Genomic DNA, 20,245 nt, shown 5'->3' with positions numbered 1-20,245 from the left:
CGTACCTGCTAAACCACTCACTCAACCTAGTTCTGAAAAGTCTACTGCAAAAAAATTACGTACAGATACAAATGAAAAAAATCATAACAATAGTCCCCGTTTCCTAGTCATCTCTAGTCCTTCTGGCGAAATGCATAAGATGTCTCCTTTCGTAATAAACAAATACATCCAGTCCTGTATTGGTGAGCCGAGAAATATAAAGCGTCTCCGATCCGGAGACTTGCTTATTGATACAACCTCAGCCACCCAGTCTGCTTCTTTACTTCAGATAACTAAACTTGGGCAAGCGAATGTCACTGTAACACCACATAAGTCACTCAACTATTGTCGGGGTGTAATCTCAGAATTCGACCTTCTGTATGTTTCTGAAGAAGAGATCGCTTCTGAGCTCTCCGAACAAAATGTTTGCGGTGTAAGGCGGATCAAGATGCGTAAAGAAGGTAAGTTGATAGACACGAAACACGTGATCCTTACCTTCAACACGCCTGATCTGCCTAAGAATATTAAGGCCGGATATCTAAATATTCCTGTAAGACCTTGTATTCCAAACCCTATGCGATGTTTCCAATGCCAGCGTTTCGGCCATTCTAAGACGTCTTGTCGTGGCAACCTCACATGCGCCCGATGCTCACAGATTGGCCACGATTCTGAAAATTGTACCGCTGCGCCTCTTTGTATAAACTGCAAGGATGAGCACCCAGCATTTTCACGCCTCGGCCCAAAATGGAAATTGGAAAAAGAAGTGCAGACTGCAAAGGTTACGAGGAACATCTCATATGCCGAAGCCAGAAGATTAGTCCAGAGTACACAGCTTCGACCAAATACATCATATGCCAGTGCTGTTAAATCATCTCGTACAGTTGCCACCCAAATATCAATAGGCACACAGACCCTACCAAATAAAACCCAACCGTCTTTATCCCACAAGAAAAAAGAAAATGCAACCCATATAGTACAAAAGAAAGAAACAGTTATTAAAAGTAAGCCGAAAACTAGTATACATAAAATATCCAATAAAAATAGAAGTCACAGCAATAGCTCTTTTGATGAGATGATTTCTGAATCTGCGGATTCAGACTTTATGGAAGTAGAAGAGGGTCTAGAAGTTCCCAGGCATCTACTTCCACGAAAAACAAAAGAACAGCACAGGAAAAACAAAAGCCATTCATAATGGCCACCCTCGTGTCATGGAACTATCGCGGTTTCCACCGAAATTTGCTAGACATCAAATCTATAATTAATGTGTATCATCCTGTATGCTTCGCAATACAGGAAACAAATCTAAAACCAGAACAACAGGCAAAACTTCGGAGGTTTTCTTTCGTCAGGAAGGATAACTTTGCAGGTGAACGCGCCAGTGGAGGTGTAGGTCTCCTCTCCTCACTGGATTATCCCTCAAATGTTCTTTCTTTGACGACATCCCTCCAAGTTGTCGCTACTCAAATAAATTTTGATATTGTTGTTTCATTTGTTTCTTTGTATTTACCTCCAAATGAGCACATTGATCAGAAAGATTTAAATGATCTTTTAGAGCAGCTGCCTCAGCCTTTCATAATAATAGGAGATTTTAACGGCCATAGTCCGCTCTGGGGTAGTAAAGATATAAATTGCCGTGGAAGACAAATTGAGCAGATGATCGAAGATCATAGCCTTTGTCTCCTGAAGAATGGGCAGAATACTTACTTCCATGAGCCTTCAAGGACATTCCACGCTCTCGACCTTGCCATCTCTGCTGCCATTTTGCACTTTTAGTGTGGGAAATGATCTTTACAACAGCGATCACTATCCCATTTTTATATCTCTTGCACGAAGAGGAGCAAACCCCATGTCGAGATCCCCTCGATTCATACTCGATAGGGCAGACTGGGAACTCTTCTCTTCCATTGCAGAGCTCACAGATGAAATGGTAGAAGATGCGCATATCGATGATGCTGTTGAAGCTGTTACAAATACTATTATTGAGGCAGCTATGCTTTCCATTCCTAGAACATCAAGAAAAATACTGAAATATTCGAAACCGTGGTGGAATCGCGATTGTCATGAAGCACTGAAAAAACAGAAAAAAGCATGGGGTATTTTTCGTAGATATCCTACTCTGCGAAACCTCATTGCATTTAAACGAGCCAAAGCAAACGCACGAAAAGTAAGGAGGCAGAGCCAAAGGAATTCTTAGATTTCCTATGTGTCATCAATTACATCCTCTACGCCTAGTAAGCGGGTTTGGGAAAGAGTTCGAAAAGCATGCGGAATCTATAAAGACCACTCACTTTCCTTTTTGGAAAAAGATGGCCGAGTGATTAGCTCCATAGAAGAAATTGCGAATACTGTCGGTGAGACATTTGCTGCCGTTTCTCCCAGCAGAAACTATTCACCTGCATTTCTCTCTATCAAGCAGCACTCTGAAATAAATCCCATTGCATTCAACTCGTCCAAATCTGAGCCTTCCAGTAGAGCATTTACTATGCTGGAATTAAAGAGAGCTTTATTGCAGACACATAGGTCTTCTCCGGGTCTTCATGGCGTGAATTACGAAATGCTAAAACATCTGTCCTATAAGTCACTGACTGCCCTCCTCGCTCTTTACAATAGAGTGTGGAAGGAGCGTATTTTTCCCAGTGCGTGGAGGACAGCTGTTGTAATTCCTATTGCTAAGCAAGGGAGAGATCCAAGGAATCCATCGAACTATCGGCCGATTGCCCTTACGAGTTGAGTATGCAAACTGTTTGAAAAGATGGTAAACAGCCACCTAGTCTATTTCTTGGAAAAGAATGATATTATATCGCCTTATCAGAACGGTTTTCGAAAGGGAAGAACGACTGTAGATAACATGCTCCTCTTAGAGACATCTATTCGAAAAGCATTTGTAAGAAGAAGCCACCTTGTCTCGATATTCTTCGACATTGAAAAAGCTTATGACAAGGCATGGAGATACGGATCTTCACGAGAGTGGCTTGCGCGGCAACCTACCAATTTTCATTCAAAACTTCTTGAACACTAGAACTTTTCAAGTAAGAATTGGCTCTGTTTTTTCGGATGTTTTTGAACAGGAAGAGGGTGTGCCTCAAGGCTGTGTGCTCAGTGTAACCCTGTTTAGTTTAAAAATAAACTCTGTACTCAAAGAACTTCCTCCCACCATCTTGGGATCTCTATATGTTGATGATCTGCAGATTAGCTGTCGAGGGGCAGACATGAGATACATACAGAGGCAATTGCAGATGGCTCTGAATAAGATCCAAGAATGGTCAAACAAACAGGGATTTACTTTTTCCAAACAGAAAACTGTGTGTGTTCACTTTTGTAGGAAGCGAGGTCTCCATCCTGAGCCTGAGTTATATCTGAATGGTACAATTATTCCAGTTACGCCCGAAGTAAAATTTTTAGGAGTGACGTTCGACCGAAAATTGACTTTCCTTTCTCATGTTTTAAACCTGAGAAAGAAGTGTCTAAAAACACTAAATATTTTAAAAGTGTTGGTGAACACCTCCTGGGGTGCAGAACGTTCCACTATGTTTCGCATTTACAGAGCCCTTGTTCGCTCTAGACTGGACTATGGCTCAGTTGTTTATGGATCCGCTCGGTCATCAGTTTTGTTAAAACTCGATCCTGTTCACCATCAAGCTCTGCGGATTTGTTCAGGAGCTTTCAGGACTTCTTCTGTCCAGAGCCTATATGTTGACTCTAACGAACCATCACTTTATCTGAGGCGTGAGCAAATGTCCCTTTTGCAATATTTTAATATTCTATCCCAACCTGAACATCCCAATAAGCTATGCTTACTTGATAATGAATGTAATACATTATTTGAAACACGTCCATCCTGTGTTCCTACCTTTCCTTTAAGACTTCGCCCTATCATTGAGGAACATTCCCGCTCTGATATGCGCCCCCAAGCAGTACAGATCTTTGAAATCCCACCTTGGGAAAATTCACGTATTCAGCTTCTTGATGTTTTCAAACATCACGTGAAGGCAAGCACTAACGAGATCGTTTACAGACAACTCTTTGCTGAGCACAGGTACAAATATAGCAGTTATTATCCGATATCCACAGATGGATCAAAGTCAAATGATCATGTCGGGATGGCTTTTGTATTTGAAGATTACATTGAGGGCAGATGCCTGCACCATGCTTGCTCAGTCATAACATCTGAACTAACTGCAATATATTATGGTCTTTTGTACATATCAAAGCTCTGCCATAGAAAGTTCATAGTTTATACAGACTCGTATAGTGCTCTTAAATCCTTGGAAGCTTTTCCCAACACTCAGAATCCTGTGGTTGTGGATGTTCTAAAAATTCATATAAATTTAACGATTCGAGGATATGAAGTCCTCTACTGTTGGGTTCCTGGACATGCTGGAATAAAGGGAAATGAGCTTGCAGACATTGCAGCCAAATCTGCTATTGAACCGCCCAGTCACCTTATCCTTTTTAGAGACATCTGCTGTGTCATCAAGGGAAAGGTCCGAAAAAAATGGCAGCAAATTTGGGATGTTCAGCATCACAAGTTGAAAAACGTCAAGCCTAGAATTGTGCATTGGGATTTTGCTGGAAATCGTAAGGAGGACGTTCTTTTGACTCCCCTCAGAATTGGTCACACTAGAGTCACACATAACTATCTTCTCAAAGCTGAAAATGAGCCTGTTTGTTTTAATTGTAATGTTTGTTTATCTGTTCGTCATATTTTAATTGATTGTCCATGTTTTAATAGTCTTCGCCAGAAATAGTTTAATAGCTGTGACTTGCCTCTCGACCGTTTAATCGGAAGAGAGGTCAATTGTAATTTAATTTATTATTTAAAAGAGACTGGCTTTTATTACCTAATGTAATTTGTTTTGAAGACTGTGTTTTGAATTTTAATGTGTGCTTTTAACTTGTGTTTATATGACTTCATCCTTTGGATTTGGTAAATTTATCTACTTGTTGTTATTTATTGAATTTTAATGTCATCATCCCATCTTGTGTTTGGCGCGTCATAATCATCTCTGGTTTTTCCGCCATAATCACTCACTCACTCACTCACTTTCTGATTTCCTGTGGGGTAGAGTATACCTTTTGCGGTACTTTTTGAAAATAATGTTTTCTCTGGAACGACTTTTTGTCTCTCGTTTCCCTTGACCATTAAATAATTTGGTTTTAGTTTGTGACACAATTTGATTTCTTCTCAATCTCTATTTAAAACCTCTTTAATAATATCAAAATTTAAAACAGTTACATCTTCTAAAACAAATCCTCTATCTAAAACGCCTTTTCTTAGTAATTTGAGGCAGAGCGCGAAATGAGAGCTCTGATTAAAACAAGCTGTACATTTTGAAAAGAACCAACTTAGTCCAGTTTAGAGTCATAGCAGAGTTTTCAATCTATATGCATTTCGTCGAAACTGAGAACGCATATTTTTTCTACAGAATACAAATATTCGCCTCTTTCCTTCTTTAGAGTAGGAACATTACTTTGAATTCTTGGACTACACTAAAATTTAGAAAACACTAAAAAACAAAATAAACACCATTTCTTTAATTTGTTAATACTAGGTAAAGATATTCCAATTTTTTTCTTAATTTTTTTTCTTTCCAAAAACCAAAGCTTTAAGATGACAGAGCTCTTATAACGATGCAACGTGAAATATTTTCACTAGTCCACCTTATTTTTTTCTTCTTTTTCAGTAATGCTGTAACGTTGCGCGCCTCCAACTTGCACGCAACCAAGAGGTGACTGTGGAAACTGGATAAAACACCGAGTCTTGTGAAGGGTTTAAGTCCCTTTTTATTCAACGTAATAAATTACAATTGCGTGCTCTTGACGCTTACAGACGGCGCCAACTCGGCGGTCAAATAAAAATAATAACCTGAAAAGAAACTAAAGACAAGACTCTAACTACGAGGCTCTCTAAAATAACTAACTCACCGCGTTTTACAATACCGCTGCTAAATCAGCAGACTTGAAGCTCACTTGAACGATTAACACTACTTCCCGCCAAGCACATAGCCGAAACGCGGGGTTCTTCAATTTCTCGCTAACTACCTCCGCGCTCGTGAGGTAAGAATATCACACACCGAACTTGTTTCCTTCCTATTTAAATCATAATACTTCCGCTGATAATTTGAATCCTTGCGCGTTCTACTCAAATTTACATATTCTGGCATTGGCAATTCCAGGGGAAAGTAAGGCTTGACAGGAAAGATAGTTTAAACTTAAAATAAATGTTAGTTAAAATAAATATAAACCCTACATTTGCCGCTGCCAGAATTTGGAAAACTTGGAAGCAGGTCCTACAAACGACCTGTTGTAAGTTTCTCTAATTCTGAACTAACTGGCGAGAACCTCGTTTACACAAAAAAAAATCTTATGTAACAATTTGTATACTAAAATTCTGTTGCTCGTTTTAACTCTCTCTTCTTACAGCAACTTTTCCTGGACTTCATCAATCAATCTTGGTCTTTCCTTCCAGCATCTGGAAGGAATAAGTATCAGTATCTTTCTACATACATTATAATTTACACTTTCTTGACACAATAAATTTTTGTTTTTAAACGATTCGTTTTTCTTAGTTATTGCTTACTTCACATTCATTCAATTTTTCAAGCATTAATTTAACTTTACCCTGGCTCTCCACCGTGTGTGGTGTCAAACGGGAATATTCGTGTTTTAGTCTTACAACACTTCCCCTAACCACCATGATTTGTTAGAATTCAACGACCAAATAGACACACCTTACTCGACATTCTACAACTCAATGAGCTACTTTAATATTCTTAAAAATTCAAATGTAGGTGGAGAACCATACAAAACGCATTCATTTTAACTTCCCCCTCATTCATCTTTAAACATGCAGGCTTTCGCTCTAAAGCATGACTTTACCTAGAATTTAATACTTAAATTTTGACTTCATTGCTTTTAAGCATTCACTTTTAGCATCTACAATTTTATGCTTCTAGACTAAATTCTACTTTTACATAACATTCAAGTATTTACGTACATTTACAAAATTTTAATACATATGATTTTTACAATTTACCATAAAATGAATAAGAGAAAATAAATTTTTACTTTACTCATTCTTCGCCAAACTGGCGGCACTGAAACTAAAATTCTTATTAATACAAGAATACGAAGTTATTTTTATCTTCGGCCAAATTTTTGGCTTTAACATAATAAAATTAGTCTTTCGATCAACAGAAAATGCTTGTTCTTAGGTTTTATACTTAAAGAATATAATACTTTTGCCTTAGCTAAATAAAGTAAAACAAAACTAAGTCTCAACCGAGACATATTGACTTTCGTCAAAACATAGAACTTCGTACTTATGCATACATTTCGGAACAAAAGAGAAAAAAAATTTTATAGAAGGTTTTAACTTATCTTTGAGTTTTCGCTGCTTGAAACTCCGTCATTCGTTTTTGGCAAAATTGATCCCAAGTTAGAGGTTTCATGGATGTCAATCTTCTCCTTATTGCCCTCCGAGTATCGTCCACATTCCTTTTTCTTTTGCGTCCTCTACATGCTGGCCTCTTGGCGGAGTAATCGTCTGGTTGTTGGCATTTCCGTTTTTCCCTGAGACGGCTGGTCTTGACGTCCTCCGGTCTGGAGTCCTTCTTGAATTTCTTCTGTTCCTCGTATTTTTGTGCCTCCTGTTGCCGTTTCAGTTTCCGGAACGGCGGCCTTGCTGGCACCTGACTCTGTGGCCGTGTGCGCGTTCTCCTTGATGTATAATTTTTCCTGCAATCCTTTGTAGGTGGTGTTTTTCTCTTTACCACGGTTTCTTTACCCGGTGCAGCTGTATTTTTGTTTTTCTTAAACGTCGGAGTTTGAAAATTATTTTTTCTTTTTGATACCGACGTCCGGGTTGTAGAAGGGCTAGGTCTCTCTTCAGTTCTCTGTTTCTTGGGTGGTGGAATAGTTGTTGTAGTCTCTGGACCTTCTACTTCGTTTAGACTTGAGTCCTGAAAGAAACTTTTAAGGATTTCAAAATCATTTGGATTATAGTATTTTTTCACCTGGTCGGGACTTGCTTTACAGATTTCCCCTCTCTCGTTCTTAAGATATAAGACTACTCCTTTGATTTCCTGAATTACATAGGGGCCTTCAAACTTTGGAGCTAGCTTTGCCGTAAAATTGTCTGGGGCACTTGATAAAGAAAATTTCCGCTTCAATACTTTATCCCCAACTTTAAAATCTGCTTCACGGCGTTTTCTATCGTAATATAGTTTCTGCCTATTTCTTGCCGTATCCGAGCTTTTAAGCGCCTGATCAATCAACTTTTGCACATCTTTTTGTTTAAACTCCTGCTCTCTTTGTTGCACAAAGAATAATTTATCTAAAGGTGTAATTAATTTTCGGCCTAAGAATAATTCTGCTGGAGTTTTTCCCGTAGTATCATGATGTGCCGTTCTTAAAGCATAAGCTAATTCATTTATGTAGCCACCCCAGCGCTTGTGATGTGTGCTCACGTAACTGCGAATTATTTTTACTATGTTTTTATTAACTCTTTCTGCTATGTTAGCCTGTGGTCTATACGGAACCATTTTGATATGGCGTATGCCAAGTCCATTGCATATGTTTTCAAATATTTGACTAATGAATTGTTTTCCGTTATCGCTAATGACTTTTATCGGTGCACCGTATTTTAAAATTTATCTGTGTAAGAATGCATCTGCGACTGTTTTGGCTGACGCGCGTTTAAGTGGAACAATTTCTGTCCATTTTGAAAAATGATCTACTATTACTAAAAGAAAACGATTTTTATTTAACTCGCTCTGGGGGAAGGGACCAAGAAGATCTATGCCTAAAATTTCATTCGGAAATGTAGCGCGAATGCTATTTAAGTACCCGGCCGGGCTGTAATTAATATCATTTATTAACTGACATTGATTGCAGGACCTGACATACGCTGTTACTATTTTGTATAATTGCGGGAAATATACCGCCTCGCGTACCCTTTTTAAAGTCTTTCTGACCCCTAGATGGCCCGCTGTTTTTGCTTCGTGCAACTCCTTCAAAATGCTTAATCGAAGCGAGGCTGGGATGACTGGTTTATACTCAAGATTTTCGTTTGTTGTTTTCGTATAAAATAATAAATTATCTATTACCTCATAGTTTTTTGCTCTATTTCTTATCGCATCGATATCTGTGTGCTCGAAGCTTTCGGAGTCTTTCAAATAAGCATAGATATTTCCAAATTCAGGATCAGCTTTCAGTTCAGTAATAACCGTATCTCTAGAATCTAAAATTTTTGAAGTCAACACAGCGCATTTAAGTTCATTTCCTTCATCGTCCAGTTTTATACGAGAAAGTGCGTCAGCTGCATTGTTTTCCTTACTCGGTTTATATTTTATTGTGATATTATATTCTTGGAGTTTTAAAGCCCATCTTATTAACCTGGGCGTTAGGTTTTTCCCCGAGTAAAGTCTACCAACAGACGCATGATCCGAAAAGACTGTTACTGGCGATTTGCCGAAATAAACTCGAAATTTGTGTACAGCCATTAATACGGCTAATGTTTCTCTTTCTGTAGCTGTATAATTCCTTTGTGTCTGATTCAACGTTTTACTAAAAAATGCCAGCAGATGGTTATTTTGCATAAGAATCGCCCCACCGCATAGTCTGACGCATCTGCTGCAATTTCCAGGTTTTCGTTCCCCTCCGGGAATTTTAAAACAGGGGCATTAATAAGCGCTTCTTTTAATCTTTCAAAAGCTGTGTTAGATTCCGCTGTCCACGTAAATTTACCCTTTTTTCTTTTTATTACTAAGAGTGGTTCAACAATATTAGCGAAATCTTTTATGAAAGATCGATAGTAAGAACATAACCCAAGGAACGAAGAAAGTTTCTTGGCGGTGTTGGGCGGTGGGAAATTCTTAATAGCTTTTATTTTTGAATCTTGCGTTTCTATACCCTTTTGCGAAATTTTATAACCGAGATATTTAAGTTCTTTAGTTGCGAACTTGCATTTTGAGGCGTTAATTGTAAGACCGGCCTCTTTTAATAATTTAAAAACTTGTTCTAGATCATTAATGTGTTGTTCCAACGTACTACTCGTTATAATTATATCATCTAGATAAATTAAAGTTGATTTTCCTAGGACAGGCTTTAGAACAATGTCCATAGCTCTCTGGAATGTTGATGGGGCCCCACACAACCCAAAAGGCATGCGTAAAAATGCATAAGTGCCCGATTTTGTTATAAACGCGGTTTTATGTATATCTTCGGGTCTCATAGCTATTTGATAGTAGCCAGACGTTAAGTCCAAAGTAGACATATATCTTGTCGATTTGATCTGTCTAATGATCTCGTCTATAACCGGCAAAGGGTAAACTGGAAATTTGGTAATACTATTTAGTTTTCTGTAATCAATAGCAAATCTCCAAGCCCTTTTATCCGAAGGAGGAAACTCGTTCTTTTTCCTACATAGTACGACTGGACTCGCGTACTCACTATTTATGGGCGTTATTATTTTATTCTTTAACATCTCCTGAATATGTTCTTCGATGATTAGGTCTTTTTGTTTATCATAACGATATGGTTTAGTCCTACAAGGTTTTTCGGCATTTAATTGAATCTTGTGCGTCACTATTTGGCAGTTTCCTGGTTTTTCTGAAAACAAATGAGAAAAATTACTCACCACTTGCTGTATTGCTTTCCTTTCATGGTCATTCAGATGGCTAAGGTCCAATTGCGGTGTCTCCACAGGTTCCACCACCCTCTGGTCCATCTCCAACACCACGGAACTATCTTGAAAATTTAATTGGCCCTCGCGGCCCTTAAAAACTCCATACCTAAAATAAGAGAATATTGCAGATCTTTCACCACAAAAATTAATACTTTGAGACTTTCCTCTTTTACCTGTAAATTTAATGATAATTTCCCGATGCAGTGACATGTTTTTCCTTGCGCCGCTATAATTTCCGTATTTTTGGTTTTAAATAATCGTACCCTATAAAAATTCTTTTTGAAGAAATTTTCACTCATAAAATTTCCTTCTGCTCCTGTATCGATGAGGGCTTCTACTGGTACATCGCCAACCAGGACTTGTATAATTGGTAGCTGTGAGTTTTTTACGATGACCGTATTTAAATGTCTATTTGAGGGTTTTTTTAAACTTCCGGGGTCTGGACCCTCCCTTTCACAGGCCCCTCTATTCGTTTAAAGCTTTCCTTTCAATCTGTGTCTTCTGGGTACGCGGATGTTTATTTTCAAATTTTCTTTTTGGGCCTTGACCTTCGAGTTTCAATGCGTTAGCTTGATAGCTTTTTCCCCCATAAGAGCGATTTCCATTTCTGGTTTCCTCCTTTGAAGATTTCCTTCGGGTACTTTGAGAATATGTTTCCCCTCTCGCTTTTTCCGCTATTCTGCGATTTTGAAACTTCACCGCCAATTCGAAGAGTTCCTGCAATGTGCTTTGGTTTCTAATTTCAAAGTAGTCTTGAACAGCGGGTAACAATCTTGGTAATATTATTTCAATAATCTCCGCATCGGGTTTCTTTCCATACAGCATATCCGTTAGCTTGATTTTTCGTAGAATAAAGTCCGTCAATTCTGCTATATCCCGTTGATAGAAACTATATAGTTCGGCTTCCAGCCGTGCGCGATCTTTCACTATGGGGAAGGCCTTTATTAACGATTTTTTGAAATTTTCAAATGTATATGTCTGGCTTCCAAATTCCCCTAATAAAAATTTGCCTATATTTTCCACCATAGCGCAGCCTGTCCTCTTAGTGCTGATGTGGCGATGGCAACTTTTTGTCTTTCAGGAACCGGGTAGAGCTGAAAGTGGTTTTCTAGACCTTCTAGAAATACCGCCACCGAATGTTTTCCGTCGAAATGGACGTTTGGCTTGATTGACGCTCTCAAGGTCTGGACCAGGTATCCAAATCCTTCTAACTGGCTTGTCATTTCTTGGTGTTGTCCAGTGGCTTCCATCCAATTTTCGGCCATTTCAGTTCGCTAAGTGTTCGGGCGCCAATGTAACGTTGCGCGCCTCCAACTTGCACGCAACAAAGAGGTGACTGTGGAAACTGGATAAAACACCGAGTCTTGTGAAGGGTTTAAGTCCCTTTTTATTCAACGTAATAAATTACAATTGCGTGCTCTTGACGCTTACAGACGGCGCCAACGCGGCGGTCAAATAAAAATAATAACCTGAAAAGAAACTAAAGACAAGACTCTAACTACGAGGCTCTCTAAAATAACTAACTCACCGCGTTTTACAATACCGCTGCTAAATCAGCAGACTTGAAGCTCACTTGAACGATTAACACTACTTCCCGTCAAGCACATAGCCGAAACGCGGGGTTCTTCAATTTCTCGCTAACTACCTCCGCGCTCGTGAAGTAAGAATATCACACACCGAACTTGTTTCCTTCCTATTTAAATCATAATACTTCCGCTGATAATTTGAATCCTTGCGCGTTCTACTCAAATTTACATATTCTGGCATTGGCAATTCCAGGGGAAAATAAGGCTTGACAGGAAAGATAGTTTAAACTTAAAATAAATGTTAGTTAAAATAAATATAAACCCTACAATGCATTAATCTGCGTCTTTATAAAAATAGGCTTTAGACATTTTTCGAAATTTTCGGATTTGTGCTCCCCCCCCAAAAAAAAATTTCGCTATTTGAGATTTTAATTTCTGATACCAATTTCTGTCTAGATGTCGTCCACCTTCTTTGTCGCTGAACAAACATTCTAAAATTTTTCTTTTCTCTATTTTTCAATATTTTAATACAATTTAATACAATTTTCTAAGGATATTATTTTGTTCTTCAAATTATCAATGCATTCTTGTTTATCCTTAAACATTCAGGGTGATCTACAATTTCATTTGTGAGTTTTACTTCAAAATCATTAAAATTTGATTTATTAATGTCATCATCAATTTCGATTTATTATTGTCATCATAATTTACTTTCGGTACAGCATTCCATTTCAACAGTTTCCTTTTGTGGCTATCCAAACAAGCGATTTTTCATATCATCTTCATAAACACTGCATAGAAAATGTTCGCTGCAGATTTCTCCGCTCTTCACGTTAATAGAATCTTGTCTTTGACATTTGTGTATCCATTCTTTCGTCAAAAGCAAACTCTCATTTGGATCCTTTGGTCCCATGAAATAAAATATCTCATCCTTTCATACATCTGTAAGTGCTACGGCACGTTACTGCAGCGCAAAAAGCCATATTACGTAAACTGTACTTTACAATATAGAATTTAAAATAAAAACTGACTAAAATTACATATATATAAATTATTTTAAATATATACATAATTAGAAAACAGATATATATATTATTAAAATTAATTTGGGATATGTAACCTCTAGAAAATCTTCTCGCAGCTCAATGAAACTACTGTTTTAAACGCGGGAAATCAGGACAGGTGGCATCACAGTGACGTCATATTATTGCCTGTTACGTCCCCCATTAGGCTCGCGTCGGCGAGGAGTCGAACAAAGAAATGAGCTAGCCCTTTTATTTATCCCTGGGTTTGTCCCGTATCTGAAGCACCGGCGATCCCTACGTGGTGACCAAAACATTGAGTTATTTACCACTAAGTTCAATGAGTTTTGACGCGATCGGATATAAATATTTTGTAATTACGTCGTAAATATACATATAAATGTATATATTTTCTTTTTCTACAACACTTCAGAGTCCTAAGTATACGAAAACAACATATTTTTAAACAACATTTCATTTTGAATGGAATGAAATGCTATACTTTTCGCAGAACACTTTTCTCAGAATGGTTTAATTTGAATGAAATATTTTCAAAAGTTTTCGTTAATTACATTAGAAAAAAAAATTAAGGTAATTCGATTTTATTCGGTTAAGGTACAAAAATTAAGATCAAAGTTTATTGTATTATTAATATTAAAATTATGCATTATTTCTTTTCTATTTATAGAGCTTTTCCTAAAATACTTTCTTAAATATGACATGATTTTTTGGCTTCTAAGGCATCTTTTAAATCGAAAAATATAAGTCAATTTATAATTAATGCTCTTTTCGGTTCATTTTAAATTAGAAAATTATTAGAAATTAGCGAAATACTTTAAATAGTACTTAACTTTCTTTGAACATTTCTGAAAGGGAATAAAACAAGGATTTTTTTAAAGTATTGTTTAAAACTTGTAACTGAGTTATTATAAAATGTAAGGGAAATAATTCTTTTAATTATACTTATCAGATTTTTTTACCATTAATTTCAACAATACATATTCCAAAACTTTTTATTACTTTCTCAAGTGCGCATCTCATAGCGTTTGCTTTACAATGCCTTTTAACAGATTGCTTTCCAGTACGAAAAATTCTTGCTTAAATAGTTTTATAACGTCATTGCTTTCCAGTACGAAAAATTCTTGCTTAAATAGTTTTATAACGTCAATAGGATTTCAATTTATGTTTACAGTTCAATATTAAGGTTATTATATATTTAGATAACATTTATAATCATTAGAAATTAGATACATTTTATAATTAGATTTCTTCACAGTTGTTTATAAATGAATAAATTCTTCATTTCAAATACATTTATAAATAATTTAATGAACATTTATGTATTTTGTTAAAGGCAGATACATGCTTTTTGCAAGCACATGTATATATACCCATACATATTTCATATTTTTCATTTCCGGCATGTGCAAATCTTTAATTTCTGTGCATTCACTATATTTTATTTTTAATTAACCCAAATAAGTAAAACGTGTAAGCCCAAAGGGATTATTTTTCAGTTATGTAAGATTAAAATGATGAGTTTAAAATGAGCAACAGTAAGTCCTCTCCTCTAAAAAATTTTAAAAGGTACATGTTACAGTAATATATGGATGTGAAAAAAATCTATTTTATTTAAAACATTTTGACGTTTGGAACATAAAATAAAAGTAGCGAATAGTCTATCAAGGGTATCGAAAGACGTATATAATTTTAAAGGTACCGTAAGATATTTTTCATTCTTTAAGCATAACATTTTTGTTAAAATTTATATTTTTGTAGTTCAACAGCTTAGAATTTTATAAAACAAATTCATAATGAAAATCGCTGTTGTTAGTTATCGAAAAATAACCAAGATGTGATTTTTGCGTAAATGTCCCTAAACTATAGAAATTGCTATGATCTATCACACTATAAATGTTTCTTTCATGTGAAAGTGTCCCTTTTTCGATTTGTATGGAAAGGTCGTGTGTCGAAATACTATCAGAACATTGTCAAGCGAGCTTCTGAATGTAAACAAAGAACACCCCATCTGGTGACCGAAGCTTCGAATGCGGGTTGGCCACTCCTTACTTTCTTGGCCGTGCTATTCGCACCATTGGTGCGATTAGCCGCTTAAGCTATTCGTACCAACATTAACCACGCATGCGCATTGAGTTGTCAAAGGCGGGTTTCTACCTTGGAGTAGTTTATCATTTTTTAAGCGTTGGCGACTTTCAAAAGCTTAGAAAGGAAAATGGGTCCCTTTTCTTATAAAAAGAAGGAACATATTTCCTTTTATTAAAGTATATACAGTAGACGCTCGTTTTTACGAACTCGTAGGGACTACGAAAACAGTTCGTTAAATCGAGAGTTCGTAATTTAAAAAGGCATCGGAAATTGTTAGTATTTCACATTTTAATGTTTTCGAGACAGGTTAGTGATACTATTCCATGCTTTTATTTATGTATTAAGAATTATTTTTAATAGTATTACTACTTAATAAATGATATCTATTCTATTAAACAAACAAGAAATATAAAATATTTGTAAAACGTACCTTTATTAAGTCATTGAGCAACAAAATAATCACTTATCTCTGTCTGTTTTAAAACAACAGATTGTACAATGCAAGACTCCATCTTCTCTATATTTGTTAGCATTTCACAATTATCACTGAGCTGAAAAAATCGTCTAAGTTCTGACAAGTATTCAGCAGCTTGTTTTAAAGTCGGTCTTGGTGTTACTTCATTTTCTTCTTCTTCTCCTTCTTCTGGATCTGAAAGTCTCTCATTCTCGTTGATTATGCTGCTAATAATATCGTGATCCGATATTTCCTCCGTGCAGATGACATTAGAATCCACATTTAAAAAATCCTCGAATGAAAGTTCTGGCAACTGTGGATTTCTACGGCGAAGTTCATGCATGAGAACCTCATCTTCGTCGTGAGATCTATTGTCATGGATTTCTTCAGTTACGTCTGTTTCTTTAATAAAACCTGCATGTCGAAAGCCTTTAGAAATTGTTTCATCTAAATCATCATTCCATGCACTGATTGATAAATGCATTGCACTAAGAATATCAATCTGATAAGGTTCCCTCTCCTAGCCAAGAATTACTCTTTGCAAGAGCACTGTCTTATATTTTCGCTTGACACTATTGATTATCCCCTGATCCATTGGCTGTAAAACTGCAGTTGCATTTGGTGGGAGATATTCCACACGGATTGCCTGAAACCCAGTGACTTCCATGTGTGCAGTACAATTGTCCACGATTAGAACTTTGCGCTTCTCTGCTGAAAAACGGTTATCTAAATCTCTCAACCATTTTTCGTAGATGTTGCCAGTCATCCAGGCCTTATTATTAGCATAATATGCAGCAGGAATCTTCTGAACATTTTTGAAACACCTTGGTTTCAGATATTTTCCAGTAAAGAGCAGGTGCAATTTTTGTGACCCAGTCATGTTGGCTGCAATCAAAACTGTAAGTCTCTCTTTAGCTTTATTACCTCCAACACATTTATCTCCTTTGTAAGCTAATGTTCTTTCTGGCAAAATCTTAAAAAACAAAGCCGTTTCGTCCGCATTAAAAACGTCATCTGCAGCGTATTCGGAAAGAAGCAATTTCAACTTTTCTTCTCTCCATTCATTTGCTGATGACGTGTCTACTGCTGCACTTTCACCACACACTTTCCGGAAACTCAAACCATTCCGAAATTTAAATTTCTGTAACCAACCATCCGATGCTTTAAAATCTTTGATGTTTAATTTGGAAGCAAAAAAGTGTGCTTGTTCTTTAAGTGCATTTCCATCAATTGGAATGTTTAAGCTTCTCATCTTTCGAAACCAAACAAGCAAAGCCCTTTCCAAATTGGGTGTTTTGATTCTCGAAAATATTTTCGAGAGGAGGGTCCACATTCATCGTTTCCGTTTTTAGCTCCAAAGATCTTCTCTCTTGCCTTTAAAACCGTCGATAAACTATTTTTAGGAATTCCATATTTCTGAGCAATTTGTGTCTTGCTTAATATTTTTTCGTCAGCTTCTTTTAAAATCTTCTTCTTTATTTCAACCGCTAAACAAATTCGTTTTTTCATTTGCGACATAGCTCTAAGAATCTTACTTAACAAAAACTGGCCCAATCTCCCTCTCGACTAACGAGATTTCACTGATTGAGTTGTCCAGATCAAATGACTATGACATTACAAAAAGCAACAACTCTCTTTTAGAAGCAACCCAAACCCCTTTAACACGAATGGTCTCACCCCACCCAACAACATCAGGCCGATGCTCTTCTGAGAGCCTCCCACAACAAACAACACCATAAATTTGTCCTAATTCCCCCCACTTCTCCGCCCCCTCCTTCCTTACTGTACTTCTTCGAATGTTTCGCATTTGCTGCCTCAAAATAGTTGGAGATTTTATTTGACCTTCACACTTCGTCCCAATGAAACACGCAGAAGTATGAAAACTGAGTTCGCAAAAAAGAGATTTTCCTGATTTGTAGTTCGTAAATAAGAGCGCAAAATTACGTTACATCTATGGGAGTGTACTCGGGACCATTCGCTAGTTCGTCAAATCGAGAGTGTTCGTAAAAAAGAGGTTCGTAAAAATGAACGTCTACTGTATAAAAAAGGGCAGATTTTTATGTTCGCAATGTTTATCCTTTTCTTGAACGGTTTGAATAGTTTAAATGACTGATTTGAATGGGGGCAAAATCGTGTTGACATTTTTTGTATTTCTTAGAATATATTTAGCTTTAAAGATGTGTTTTGCTCAATCAAGCCTTTAATTCATTTGAAAAATTTCGTCCGATAAAAGATACTAAAAATTAGACAGCGGATTTCTGTGTAGAAAATTTAGACATGAAATCAGTTAAAAGAGATTATATGAACTATTAAATGAATTATTCTGTATGCCTGCTTATTTTTTTTAATAGAAATACTTGTCATTTTCAGGACACAAAAAGTGCTTGAAAGAACTTTGAAATATTAGTACAAACGCATTAATCAATTGAATTGAAATAAATAATGGGATGCAATTTAAAAGACAGAAATAATTTAATGTAAGAGATTTAGATTTAAAAATTTGCACACGCAAATGATTTATCAGATTTTATTAGGTTTTTATTTCATAAATAACTTTAATATTGAATATGGCATTTTAACCTATAAACATGAGTGGATACTGAAAAAGTGATGAATATATAAGAATATTATAATTAAGTTTTCTTGTTGAATAATAAATTCTGACAGTCCAATGCTGTAAGACTAGGGTCTAAGTTTGCATAAAAATTCCTCTGTTAAATAAAAGAATTTAATTAATTTCTGTAGCCTTTTTGTCATTACACTAAAGTTTTTTGAAACTATTACTCGTCCTCGCTTGCAATTAGAACCATCATTAAATCCCTATTTTATCTAATCATTTCCTGAACATTAGCATGTATATAGATTGACTTCGTCTTTGTAACTGATAATTATTACTTGCAAATTATTCTCTTGCTGGTGAACTATAAACAACCCTTTCTAGTGTTGAGTTAGGGTTAACAACCTTCGTTCTCACTACCGCCTGCCTTGTTACCTGGGCTGCTTGTGCGCATGCGCGAACGTAGGTAGTGTGAATAGCCCATTAGCTATTCGCATCGTCGGTGCGATTAGCCACTCCGTTACTTTCTTACCTCCATGAAAGGGAGCGAGGCGCTGCGATGACCGAGGCAAGCGGCTGCACGTTCGCAGCGCTCCGTAAAAAAGTGAAAAAATTCCTCTTCCCTTGTTGATTATCAATTAAATTACTTTGAAATAGTGTTTTTTCTACAAAACCTATATCCTTCCAAAGAATTTCCGCTCCAATGTTGACGAGAGTAAAACTGCGGACAATGTGAGGATATACTACGAAAGCCTGGAATTTTAAGATAAGTACTTTTCTTTCATCTAAACTAAATCAAATTTCTATAAATAAGTGCCTTTAAATCAATAAATTTTAATTTTTCATCAGTTTTTAGCATTAAAAAGTACCTGAAATTGCTCATTGCTTCCTTTGTGAATCAATTCCAAATAGACGCCAACGTTATCAGTTCACGTCTGTCACCACTTACAAAGCCCCCCTTATCTTGTTTTGAGGAATCTCGTGAGAGGGAAAATTTGGAGATTCGGGGCATCGAGCTATTTCCCTCTCGGATCTTCTGGATTCTCTTTTTTTTTAGATGCGGTTGTGGTCTTGTATTGTATATGGTTCTATGTTGTCTGTCTGCTGCTGTTTTTTGAAAAACGTATGAAAATGTTGGGAACGAAAATAGCATAAGTTACCTTAGTTAAATTAATATATACTTTTGTTTGATGACTTTTGTTGATATCTCAGGATGCAAGCATACCTATTACTTTATATTCCATGCTAAATACCTTGATACGAAGCATTTTAACACCGTCAATATTTTATTTTTTTTCCCAGTAATACATCTATCACCATTACCAAACACACTCACTACACACACACACCTGTGAGACAGTATTTATTGTAAATGAAGACAGATTCTTCTCCTTTTAAATACACTCATGGACACAATCGTATTTTAGGATATTTTCTACTTCTTTTCCTTTTCTTTCTATAGGCCCTGTTTCCCCCCCCCTTTATTATTTTTGAGCCATTTATTTAAAATTTTATTTTGTCCCATCTTTTTTCCCTGGTCTTTTGAACTCGTACAAGATGTACGAAGTTCCTTTTTACTCTCCTCAAATACGAAATTGCCACAATTTCTATATACCTTTCCTTCGCAGCTATGCTTGATTTTTCGCCCATCCGTGCAGAAAGAGTTAGCGGGTGCAAAAAAAGACATATGTCTACTTTGTCTGTCTCTCGGGTGAGACTAAATTTCAACTTGGCAGGAAATTTTGATTGGTTGGCTCTGGGGACGTCATTTTGACGTATTTAAACTCCGCCTCTCATGTGGTTTATAATCAAAACTCATCATGCGCCATGTTTGGTCATGACCAAAGATGGGTTCTTCTCTTGCTTTACCAAGATATCCGTATAGCCCTGGCTATTATCTCAAAAGGCAATATA

The sequence above is a fragment of the Stegodyphus dumicola genome, chromosome 11 (genome assembly GCF_044657685.1).
Source record: "Stegodyphus dumicola isolate Sdum_Otavi_A_Nest chromosome 11, ASM4465768v1".
Lineage (NCBI taxonomy): Eukaryota > Metazoa > Arthropoda > Arachnida > Araneae > Eresidae > Stegodyphus > Stegodyphus dumicola.
Note: the sequence above shows the minus strand (reverse complement) of the source record.